Raw genomic sequence first — 9,061 nt, 5'->3', positions numbered from 1 at the left:
TTCTCTCCCCCTACAAAATTCAGGGTGCGCCCCAGAGCTTTTCTTACCACTCTGAGATAATGAATGGTTTCTTTATGAGCTTAAAAAAAAAGAAAAAAGAAAAAGAAAAACCAATCATACCACCTAGCCAGGTATGCTAACACAGGCCTTTAATCCCAGCACACAAGAGGAAGAAGCAGGTGGGTCTCTTTGAGTTCAAAGCCAGCCTGTTCTACATAGCTGGTTCCAGGCCAGTCAGAGCTACACAGTGAGACCCTGTCTCAAACAAACAATAATACCTGAGAATCTTCCACAAGATGTCCAGCACTGGGCACCAAAGCCACTGACCTGTGGGCCTCCCCAGAGATTCCCAGTCAGGTTATCAAATTCCAATCTTCAGCTTGCCCTGAGATAACAGAACTCAATCTGCCTTGGCTTAGTTGGTTAGGGGGATTGGATATTAAATGAATATAAAATAATCTTGTCTCTTTGCTTATTTGGAGACAGGACCTCATGTAGCTCAGGCTGGCCCAGAACTCTTTAGGTAGCTGAGACCAGCCTTGGATTTCTCATCTTCCTGCTCCCACCGCCTGAGTATTGCGATGACAATTGTGGGCAGCCCTCCCTGGCCATAATATACTATATTATCGTTTATAGACATCCTGGGAACGGTGGAGCTGTGGGAGCAGAAAACAAGCCAGCAGTTGCTGTGAGCTAGAGGTGGGAAGGGTGGACTACGAAAGATAACGAGGAAACTTAGTGGGGCAATGAAAACCTTCGGTTTGACTGTTCTCATAACTACGGACCTCGCGAGAGTGAGCTTTACTGTGTGTGAATTGCACCTCAGTAAACTGGGCTTTTAAAATGAAGGCCAAGGAACGTGGGATGCAGCTTAGCTGACAGCTTAGCATGCAGGAGGCCCTGGGTTCTATCCCTAGCCCTACGAAAACAAAGAAATAACTCGACACTCCAGTCTTTCAACTACAATATACATGTAATCATTTTTATAGTAAATGGTCCGTGTGTGTAAACGCACCATCAACCAATAAAAGAGAACTTCTGAACACCCAGAGAAATCACACTTTTCTTATCATTGTGACAATCTTCCTGAAGGTTCTCGGCCGTGAGAAAGCATGGCATACCCTTGTTTCGTGGTCAAAATAAAAGACTCACTGGTCGGTGGCCCTTTCTGGAGTCCTTTCTCTATGTTCAACCATCTTTCATCCAACAGACATTGACTCAGACCCTACTAAGTGCCAGGTGCCATTGAAGGGGCTAGGGCCTAAACTGTTCTGTGTTTCTGCTGCCAAGAAAACAAGACATGGAGGGCTATGACATTGAAGGTAAATGTCTCCTCAGGGCCCTAGTGGAACAAGGTAAGAAAGGTGACAGAGGAGGAGAGCCTGAAGCTTAGAAGGTGACTGAGAATGTTACTACTGGGCTGGAAACAGATAGAGAAGGGAATACTCAAGAGGCTACTCACAGAGGAGCGCTATGGGGTCAGAATGGGTTACTGAGACCCCTAAGGGGCAAAGGAAGGAATAGTTGTCAGTGCCCAGGAAAAGGGAGCCCACCATGGGAGAATTCCCACAGAAGCTGTAGTCTCCCCCAAAGAGAATGAGAGCTGGAATGGACACCCCACTTCACCCCTGCCTTGCCTCCAACTTCCTGCCAATCAGGTGAACCCACAGGAAGCAGAAGATTGGGGAAAGCCACTGACGGAGCCCAGGAAAGCTCAGCCATCGGCTATGAAGGGAAAACGGAAGGAAAGCTACACAGACAAGTGGAAAATTTTCAGCTTTCCAGCTATTAGGGAGAACAAGCAGCAGGAAGGCCCGGAGCATAGAGAACCTCACATCCAGAGACCTGGTTGGAGGGAAAATAGAGACTTGGATGGGAGATAACATTTGAGATAGCCCAGGAGCGGGCTCTAGAGGGCTACACACAACCTAATGAGCTCTAATCTTACAGCACAACCAATAAAAAGGCCTTTGAAGTGCAGAAATGACGTCAGCAGATGACATTAGGTCTTAGCAAATTGTCCTGGCTGAAGCAGGAGAGACAGAGGTCTGAGTGCTGTGAGCAGGGAGGAAATAGGTGGTGAGCGAGGGCCGAACCAAGGCAGTGGCGAGGAGGGATGGAGGTGAGGAAAACGTTTGGAGTCCGGGAAGCAGGGTGTCAATCAGATGGAGGTTTTAGGGAACATTTCCCAGAACAACATCCCCCACCAAATAGCATAAAACAACGGCCATTTTGCTGTCTCTTAAACTCCCAGGTTAGTGATTGGTTCCCCGAGATACAGCTGAGACCGATGGTCTACACTCCACGCTGCCTGGGCCTCAGCTGGGAGTGCTATCTCTGAACGGCTGGGGGATGGAACTAGCTGGGAACTTCTTCACTCAGACATCCCAAACCTGAGAGAAGGAAGCCATGATACTGGGCTCAGCTGAAGAGATATCTCAGTGGCTTCAAGCGCTTGCTGCTTCTCCAGAGGACCGGAGTTCAGTTCTGAGTACCCATGTCCAGCCGCGCTCGCGCAACCTGCGACTCCAGCTCCAAGGGATCCAACACCCTTTCCAGGCCTACATACACAGCATAGACTCACATACAGACAAATGTACTCAGAAGTCAGGACCGTCATCTGTTCTCCAAGAAGGGGCAGGGGAAGGGCTAATTTGGGGATGATCTTGAACACCTAATCCTGCCTCCATCTCCCAAGTGCTACGATTATAGGCATGTGCCACCCTACCCAACCTTTGGCACCACATTTAAAAGTACCACGTTGCTGTCAGTGTGGTGCTGCACACCTTTAATCCCAGCACTCAGGAGGCAGAGGTAGGTGGATCTCTGTGAATAATACAGGGCCAGACTTTCTACATAGTACATTCCAGTCCAACCAGGGCTACATAGTGAGACTGTGTCTTTAAACGCACACACACACACACACACACACACACACACACACACACACACACGGCACAATCTCCACAGCCTGAGCAAACAGTCCTCCTGCTCTCTCAGCGACCGGTTCCCCAAGCCCACACCCCTCTTCCTGCACAGGCCTCTGTGAAGGTCACTCCCAAAGTCCTCTGAGAAAGGGCACTGACAGAGCCCTTGGTCTTCTGTTCCGGTGCCTGCCTCCTTCCTTGTCCTTTGGCGTCTCATCTTAAAAGTCTTTTTTTTTTCCCCCTGAGAGATTCCCTATCCCCCACATGTTATTTATTTCAGCCCCTAGTGTTTTCCTTAAAACTCTAACCACTATTTTTTTTTGTTTTGCTTTTTTAAAAATTACATCTATGAAAAAACTACATATAGGACTGTTTTGTCTCTACTGGTACGTCCCGCATACCAGTGCCTGCAGGGGTCACGTGGTTACTGGGAATGGAGCCTGGGTCTTCTGAAGAGAAGCCAGCTCTCAGCCCTCGTTTCTCACATTTTTGTTTTTGAAACAGGGTCTCTCGTAGCCTAGGCTGACCTCAGACTCACCATGTAACCAAGGCCGGACTTGAATTCCTGGTTCCCCTGCCTCAGCTTCCCAGTTGCTTGGGGATATGCACTTTGACACCTGAATAGAGATTAGAAACATAATTTTTTGGCACTATTTTATTTTGTCTATGATTTGTTTTCTTTTTGTTGATGTTTTGTTTTTCAAGACAGGGCTTCTCTGTATAGACCTGGCTGCCTTGGCACTCGCTCTGTAGACCAGGCTAGCCACCCAAGAGCTGGGATTATAGGCATGTGCCGCCACTGCCCCACTAAGATTTATTTTCTTTTTAGTCGTGTGAGTGTGTGTGTGTGTGTGTGTGTGTGTGTGTGTGTGCGTGTGTGTGCCTGTGTGGTAGCGTGTGCATTTGTGAGTACAGTAGTTACAGAGTACAGAAGAGGGCTTGACATTCCTAGGAGTTCCAGGCTGTTGTGAGCTGACCAACAAGAGCTCTAGGAACCAAACTCCAGACTGGAAATTGGACTCAGGTCCTCTGCCAGAGGAGGATTCCTGACCCTGAACCACACAGACCCACACCACCACTTTCAATAGATATTTTGCATCTTTTGTTTCACGTCTGTCTCTACTTTAAGTTGCGTGCGAGCAGGGTCTGTATCTGTCTTATTCCCTGCATCCCCTGCTCTCAGCACAGAGAGGACATTTATCAGATAGCAGAAAGTAATGTCTGTTTTAGGAAGTCTTGGGTAATTTGCATTTCACTTGAGGCCATGGGAAAAACGCTTTTTGACCAAACATTACACACACACACACACACACACACACACACACACACCAAACATTTCCAGCCAGAAGGGAAGGTTTCCATGCAGACCTCCCCAGCCAGATGCCTCCAGAGTCCTACCAGAGAGGGGTTAGTGAGGGACCAGGGGCAGCTTTAAAAGTGCATCAGTGAACCGAGCATGTCTTTCCAGCCGTTGGGCGGTAAATGAAGGAAGGAAGATTAGGAATTCAAGGTTATCTTCAACTACACAGTGAGTGGGAAGATAACTGAGCTACAAAACGAAAACAAAAGCAAGCAAAAAACCAAACAGAAGAAGGTCTGGGAGGTGGCACTGTCAGTACAGTGTGGCATTCACAAAGCCTCAGGGTTCAGTCCCCAGCCTACATCAGGAGTAATGGCATATGCCTGCAGCTTCAACATCTGGGAAGTAGAGACTCCAGGATCAAGAAGTTCAGGGTTGGGCTGGAGAGATGGCTCAGTGGTTAAGAGCACTGACTGCTCTTCCAGAGGTCCTGAGTTCAAATCCCAGCAACCACATGGTGGCTCACAACCATCTGTAATGGGATCTGATGCCCTCTTCTGGTGTGTCTGAGGACAGCAACAGTGCACTCATAACATAAAAAGAATAAATAATTTAAAAAAATTTTTAAAATATGAACTTCAGAATCATCCTTGGCTACAGTTTGAGGCAAGTCTGGGATACACAAAATTCTGACTACAAAAAAGGGTCAGTAGAGTCAGGCAAGGGAGTCCACACCCTCACTCCCAGTGAAGTGTCAGACTGGCCAGGGCTGCTTATGCCCCCCTCAACGCGGAACAAAACAAAATATGGCCAGCTGATTGATGCAATGTTCCACATCATTGTAAGGAGGCGAATACCAAGCACAGAGTGCAGGTTGTTCTGTGCTCCTGGTTCTGAGCACTTGGCTTTGTACCAACTCTGAATTCTCCCATTAATCCCTGAGTAAGGGTGGATAACTGTCCTAATTAACACCCTAAAAGTCACTCCACTTATGGGGAGTTTGGAGGGTTTTCGCTGAAGGGATCCCAGGCAGACCCATGGAAGCACTTCCCAACCTGAGATTATAAAATTTCCCATTCAGAGAAGACAGAGTTGTCTGGGACAAACTCAGATGGTGTGGGGGGGAGGGAGGAGGGGCGCCAGATGACCTCACTCATTCACATCTATTCAGTGCTTTACTCTGCCAGGCGCTGACCTCATACTGGTAGAAAGGACAGATAGAGATCATTGGTGTCATTTGTCCCTTTTATTAGAATGATCGGGAATAAGGACATGGAGGGAGCATTGCCTGCAGAAGAGATGAGAACCCAAAAGAAAGATCCTTAGTGTCGCCTCTTTCACTTCAGTGCAAGATACAGGGCGTCTACTGGCACCGGAGGGCACAGGGAGCGACACGCCCTCATCCTTTTCCAGGGAGGCTGGTGCGACTGTGAGCCGCAGGACTGCCAACGTCAGCGCTGCCAGCGTGCGCACCGTCATTTCCGGCCAGCTGTGCTGGTCTGGATGCGGAGGTGGAGGACGGAGACTGAGGGCTAGGCAGTGGCGAATGTGCGACTCCAGGCTGCCAGATGGGCTGCCAGAGCCTCACCCGAGTCGGAACTGGGCTAGCAGCCAGGGAGTTCCATTCTCGCGGGGCTGGGAGTCAGTCCGGATTGGTGTTGGTGGCGCATTACACCGTTAGGATCTGGGCTCGCATCCCCAGAACCTGGGCTTGCATCTTCAGGATCTGAGCTTGCCTTCTCCGGTTTCTGAGCATCGAGGATGGGTACAGAGAACTACATCTTGCTATTAGGAGTCGACATAGACCTCTAAGAAATTCCGTTGCTCAAGATTTGGAAGGCATCCAGGCTACCAAAGGCTCTGGCCTTGGTGCTGCCTTTTGATGCCCTGAGGCGTGAGGTTTTCTGATCCAAATCTGAGACATGAGGCTCAAGGGGTGATCGGGGTCAGGAAATTTATTTGTCCTCCCACACTCACCCTGGACATTGATGTCCACCTGGTTTTGATTATATGACAGGGTTGAGTTTGAAGTTGATCCTGGGAGGCAGACCTATCTCCTCATAGACTCGTTTAGACTTGGGGGTTTTTTTTGTTTTTTTGTTTTTTTTTGTTTTTTTTGTTTTTCGGAGCTGGGGACCGAACCCAGGGCCTTGCGCTTCCTAGGCAAGCGCTCTACCACTGAGCTAAATCCCCAACCCCGTTTAGACTTGGAAGTGTCACCGCCCCCGCCTCTGAGCCAGAATAGGCAGCAGACATATCACAGGCTTGGCACACATCCTGTATTCCCATTCCCACAGCCAACTCACATCCTATGCTCATACCCTCTGCGTTCTGCAGACGGACCCAAGAGGACCCATCACCCTAGCCAGGTCAGTGGTCCAGCTTCAGCCCTACCCTCATGCCAGCCACCTGGGATGTGCACTGAGATTCCTTCGACCAGCATGCTTGAAAAAAAAAAAAAACGATGCCAGTATTACCCAAGTCTCCATAGGCTGGCACACACCATGCCCATCCGTGCCTCTGGAAACCACGTGGAGGGCTTGGTCAGTGTGGTCAAGGCTACAGACTGAGAGGTGGGTAGGAGCTGGGTGGCTCTCAACCACAGAAGTCATTTAAGTCACCACTGGAAGCCGCTTTAGTGCCAAGGTAATTGTCCGAGCAAGGGGCTGGAGAAATGGCTGGAAGATTGAGACGTATTTGCTGCTCTTTCGGAGCACTGGAATCTGGTTCCCAGCACCCATGGCAGGCAGCTCACAACTGCCTTTAACTCCAGCACCATAGGATCTGATACCCTGTTCTGACCTCTGTGATACCCACCCCCCCACACACACACTAATATTACATAAATAAAATAAAATCTGGAGGAAAGGGGGAAATAAATAAAACAAAACAAATCTTTTTTCTCTTTTCTCTAGCAAGGGAGATACCCCATAACAACATCCTTACTGCCCGGACTGGGGAAACTGAGGCAGGCATCCTCAGACCTGGTCTTACCTCTGGGACTTCCGGAGCATCCTGGACAGCTCTGGCTCATGGGTACCTTCCCACAGAGCTACAGGAAGAAGACCTGATGGGTGGGGATAGACTGAATACATGAACACTCAGTGGGCTTAGGGACCTGACCAGATAGGTTCCTTTAGAACCCTCTCTCTCCGTCGTGTGTCCCTCAGCTCTGAATGGCATCAGTGCTGCCTGGTTACTAGAGCTAAGCTGTGCAAGCATCACTCTGACACACCAGTCACTTCATGTGCCTGTCCTGTCAGTTATACACCACCCCCCCATCACTGTCCTCTCTCCTCTCTCTCTCTCTCTCTCTCTCTCTCTCTCTCTCTCTCTCTCTCTCTCTCCAATTCCCTTCCCACAGCCTCGCCCATCCCACCGTTAGACCATTGCAAAAGTCCCTAGGGTTGTCTTGCTTCTCTGTAATCACGTTTCCAAATTATCAAATTGATATTTACAAAGGAAAATAAAAGGCTTTTCTCAGTGGTAGAGCGCTTGCCTAGCAAGCACAAGGCCCTGGGTTTGGTCCCCAGCTCCGAAAAAAAAAAAAAAAAGAAAGAAAGAAAAGAAAAGAGAAAAAAAGAAAATAAAATAAAAGGCTTTTGTCTGATGGGTTCATTTAGGGATTGGTGTCTACAGTCCTGACTCTGAGCTCACTCCTCTACTCACTCTGATCCAGTCATGCTGCCCTTCCCACGGAGCCTTTTTGTCCTGAGAGCGTTTGAGCTTGCTCTCGACTCTTACACCTGGCGCATTCTCCTAAAGCGTATACCACGGCTGCCACTTTATCCTTTAAGTGTCTTAGACGTCTGAGCGAGCGAGGCACCTCTGCAGGCTGGATCTAAGTAGCGGCCACACTCTTAACATGCCATCAGCCTCCTCCTTAGCACACTGTAGCTCAAAGCTACACAAGAACAGAAGTCACCTGTCTTTTGGTCATGGCCCCCGGCCTCCTCTTGGTCGCTCAGAATAATCTCATGTAATGCTGGCTGGGGTCCGAAGAATGTGTTGGCTTCTCTGGGACTGCAGTTACCAGAAGTCGTGAGCAGTCACGTGTGCAGCACATTATGCAGGGGCTGGGGATCGAACCTGGGTCCTCAGGAAGAGCAGCCAGCACTTGCCACCGCCGAGTCACCTCTCCAGCCCTGGTGTTGAAACTTGGATAACTAGACTAATCCAGTATTGTGACAGGCAAAAACCATGGTGCACAGTGTTGTTGACAGTGCAACCCCCGGGTTCTTTGAGGGGTTTGCCTTGCACAGCAGAAGGGATTCTGCTGATGTAATTAGGTGAAAGATGCCAAGACAGGAATGGTAGTGGATGGTTCAGGAGAACCGAATACCACCTACAAAGGTCCAAATAAGGACCAGCAAGGAGGCTCAACCCATAAAGAAGTCTGAATCACAAGTCTGGGGACCTGAGTTCACTTTCCGGAAGACACATAAAGATTGAAGGTGAGGACCAGTTCTACGGAGTTGTCTTCTCAACTCCACACATTTGCCACGGCACGCGTGCCCGCATATACATGTCATGCACACCCCCAAAATAATATTAATCGCATTCTAAAAGCAAAGGTCCAAATAAGAGGGCGCTGGCAGAAGAGGTTGGAGCACTCCAATGTGACAGACGCAGCGCTCTTGTTCTTGTCTCTGGGGGAGGAGTCGCTGGCAAAGGCCTGTGGGTGGCCTTTAGGAACCAGGTGAAGCAAAGTAACCAATTATTCCGCCAACACCCTGAGGCCACAGAATCCACATCAGACTTACAAACCAGAACTGCAGGTATTCAGCTAAGCGTGGCGGCCCATGCCTTTAATCCCTGGGTTTGAGACCAGCCT

Source organism: Rattus rattus, chromosome 9 (genome assembly GCF_011064425.1).
Source record: "Rattus rattus isolate New Zealand chromosome 9, Rrattus_CSIRO_v1, whole genome shotgun sequence".
NCBI classification, from domain to species: domain Eukaryota; kingdom Metazoa; phylum Chordata; class Mammalia; order Rodentia; family Muridae; genus Rattus; species Rattus rattus.
The sequence above is the reverse complement of the archived record's forward strand: the minus strand, read 5'-3'. Positions refer to the sequence as shown.